Source organism: Coregonus lavaretus, assembly GCF_964263955.1.
Source record: "Coregonus lavaretus genome assembly, chromosome: 24".
Lineage (NCBI taxonomy): Eukaryota > Metazoa > Chordata > Actinopteri > Salmoniformes > Salmonidae > Coregonus > Coregonus lavaretus.
Genome location: NC_140011.1, coordinates 15,604,042 through 15,607,981, shown reverse-complemented (window position 1 = coordinate 15,607,981; position 3,940 = coordinate 15,604,042).

Genomic DNA, 3,940 nt, shown 5'->3' with positions numbered 1-3,940 from the left:
ATCGCAGACTGGGTGAGGGTCAAACCAAGGGCGTGCTCTGTCTAGCATCCATAAGCCATGTTTGCCAAAGGCAGCTACAGTGAGGGAAAAAAGTATTTGATCCCCTGCTGATTTTGTACGTTTGCCCACTGACAAAGACATGAACAGTCTATAATTTTAATGGTAGGTTTATTTGAACAGTGAGAGACAGAATAACCACAAAAAAATCCAGAAAAACGCATGTCAAAAATGTTGTAAATTGGTTTGCATTTTAATGAGTGAAATAAGTATTTGACCCCTCTGCAAAACATGACTTAGTACTTGGTGGCAAAACCCTTGTTGGCAATCACAGAGGTCAGACGTTATTTGTAGTTGGCCACCAGGTTTGCACACATCTCAGGAGGGATTTTGTCCGACTCCTCTTTGCAGATCTTCTCCAAGTCATTAAGGTTTCGAGGCTGACATTTGGCAACTCGAACCTTCAGCTCCCTCCACAGATTTTCTATGGGATTAAGCTCTGGAGACTGGCTAGGCCACTCCAGGTCCTTAATGCGCTTCTTCTTGAGCCACTCCTTTGTTGCCTTGGCCGTGTGTTTTGGGTCATATTTCATGCTGGAATACCCATCGACAACCCATTTTCAATGCCCTGGCTGAGGGAAGGAGGTTCTCACCCAAGATTTGACGGTACATGGCCCCGTCCATCGTCCCTTTGATGCGGTGAAGTTGTCCTGTCCCCTTAGCAGAAAAACACCCCCAAAGCATAATGTTTCCACCTCCATGTTTGACGGTGGGGATGGTGTTCTTGGGGTCATAGGCAGCATTCCTCCTCCTCCAAACACGGCGAGTTGAGTTGATGCCAAAGAGCTCGATTTTGGTCTCATCTGACCACAACACTTTCACCCAGTTCTCCTCTGAATCATTCAGACGGGCCTGTATATGTGCTTTCTTGAGCAGGGGGACCTTGCGGGCACTGCAGGATTTCAGTCCTTCACGGCATAGTGTATTACCAATTGTTTTCTTGGTGACTATGGTCCCAGCTGCCTTGAGATCATTGACAAGATCTTCCCGTGTAGTTCTGGGCTGATTCCTCACCGTTCTCATGATCATTGCAACTCCACGAGGTGAGATCTTGCATGGAGCCCAAGGCCGAGGGAGAATGACAGTTCTTTTGTGTTTCTTCCATTTGCGAATAATCGCACTAACTGTTGTCACCTTCTCACCAAGCTGCTTGGCGATGGTCTTGTAGCCCATTCCAGCCTTGTGTAGGTCTACACTCTTGTCCCTGACATCCTTGGAGAGCTCTTTGGTCTTGGCCAAGGTGGAGAGTTTGGAATCTGATTGATTGATTGCTTCTGTGGACAGGTGTCTTTTATACAGGTAACAAACTGAGATTAGGAGCATTCCCTTTAAGAGTGTGCTCCTAATCTCATCTCATTACCTGTATAAAAGACACCTGGGAGCCAGAAATCTTTCTGATTGAGAGGGGGTCAAATACTTATTTCCCTCATTAAAATGTAAATCAATTTATAACATTTTTGACATGCATTTGACATTTTTTTGTTGCTATTCTGTTTCTCTCTGTTTAAATAAACCTACCATTAAAATTATAGACTGATCATTTCTTTGTCAGTGGGCAAACGTACAAAATCAGCAGGGGATCAAATACTTTTTTCCCTCACTGTATAGTGGTTTTAACAGAAGCCTAACACATGGAACTAACAGGAAAGACATGATCATGTCAGCAGTAACCTACCGTAAAATACTCCCACCTGAGAGATCAACCAGTTGACTCACCACCCACTTCCTCCACAGTTCATAGTTCAAGTCAACCCTTGTCACCCATTTAGAGAAATGTTATAGCTACATATTTGGTCCTCTGTAGCTCAGCTGGTAGAGCACGGCGCTTGTAACGCCATGGTAGTGGGTTCGATCCCCGGGACCACCCATACACAAAAATGTATGCACACATGACTGTAAGTCGCTTTGGATAAAAGCGTCTGCTAAATGGCATATTATTATTATATTATTATATTTATAAAATTGTAAGAGGATTGTCGGCTTACAAGAAACAAGCAATTGATTCCTTTGCGATGTCAAACTCAAATGTTTACCTTTTTATAGCTTTCAAATGATTTACACATTGTAGCCTAAGCTTCTGCTGGCAATTGTGTGACATCATTGCACGCTGGCATGCATCCTTGAGGCGAGTCTTTGGACGTTCATTAGAGGGATTCTTCCACAGTCTTTGACAATCACTCCTCCTGGCTGGCAATAGACACTGCCAGGTTCTCGGAAGGGCCGCTCTGTGGTCATCATTGATCAGCAATAAACACATCTGTTGGGATGTTCCACTGAACTCAGTCTATTAACATCACCCGGCTCGTTGACCAGATGTCAATGACTGTACAACGGATTTCCTCATCTGGGCTCAGAGGGGAATTAAAACACCGTTAGACATTTCCGATATACAGAAATGTAATGCTAGTGGTAATTCAAAATATAGAAACTAATTCAAACTTTGAGGCTTAGCCTGCCACTAGCACCTCAAGGCATGTTGGTATCATAATAGTATTATCACTAATGGCATATCATAGTTGAAATCTGGAGTGTTTTTGAAGTGTTGAGTCAACTAAGGTCAGTGTGTTCCTAAAGTGAGTTCCTGCCAAGCGTTTCCTTAAACGCCACATCAGTGACACTGAATGACTGGCAAAGTTAAGCTATGAAATGTGGTGCATTAATTGTCTGAAAGCCACCGCACAGCTGTTCCTCTCTACTTTGGATGGCCTGGTCTTTCCTGAGAAGAAACACTTCCATTTTCCATAGTAGTTACTGTACATATTCATCTTCCCACAGTCCCAAATATAAGGTTGGGACATCATCTCTCTGAGTCTCTGTCATTAGTCACCAGTAACACAACATCAGGGCCGTGCACAGACCTTTCAAAGCGGCATGTGCTCAAAATGAAAAAAGGGGATATGTTTGATTGTGATTTATCTTCAATGCTCTTAAATAATAACTTAATAATATAATATTCATAATCTTCTAACTCATGATATACAGTGAGTATCATAAGTATTCACCCCCCTTGTATTTTTTTAAACGTTTTGTTGCGTTACAAAGTGGGATTTAAATGGATTTAATTGTGAATTTGTTTGTCATTGACCTGCACAAAATTCTCCATAATGTCAAAGTGAAAAGAAAATTATCCAAATGTTTACAAATTAATATAAATTAAAGTACCTAAAATATAGTAGTTGCATACGAATTCACCCCTTTAGGCAAGCCTAAATTAGTTTAGGAGTAAAATGTGTCTTAACAAATCACATAATAAGTTATATGGAAATTATAGGGTTTGACATTATTTTCTAATGACTAGCCCTGCTCCCCCATACATACATCTGTAAAGTCTCTCAGCCATGTATTGAATTTCAAGCACAGATTTAACTACAAAGACCAGGGAACATTTCGAAAGCCCCATAAAGAATGGCAGTGATTGGTAGATGAGTAACAATAAAAGCAATCTGACATTGAATATCTCTTTAAGCATGGTAAAGTTAATAATTATGCTGTGGATGATGTATTAAACCACCAAGACACAACAAAGATACAGTCGTCCTTCTGAACTGAGCTGCAGGACAGGAAGGAAACTGCTCAGGGATATCACCATGAGGCCATTGGTGATTTTAAAACAGCTACAGTTATAAGCTGACATATATAATTGTTTTAAGATGGTCATACCATGGATCATTTAGCTATTTGATTTTGAATTTTAGGACCCCTTTGGGTATCAAAAAAATATATAAAAAAATGGTGGTCGTATTATTTTGTAGGCCAACCATTTTCGCGATGTCTCGTGGTCTGACAAACACTGCTGTAGCTCGGCCACCTTCCACCGCAGATGCGTTGGATTGAGACGCAGCTCATGCAAAAAACAAATACAGTTGAAGTCGGAAGTTTATAT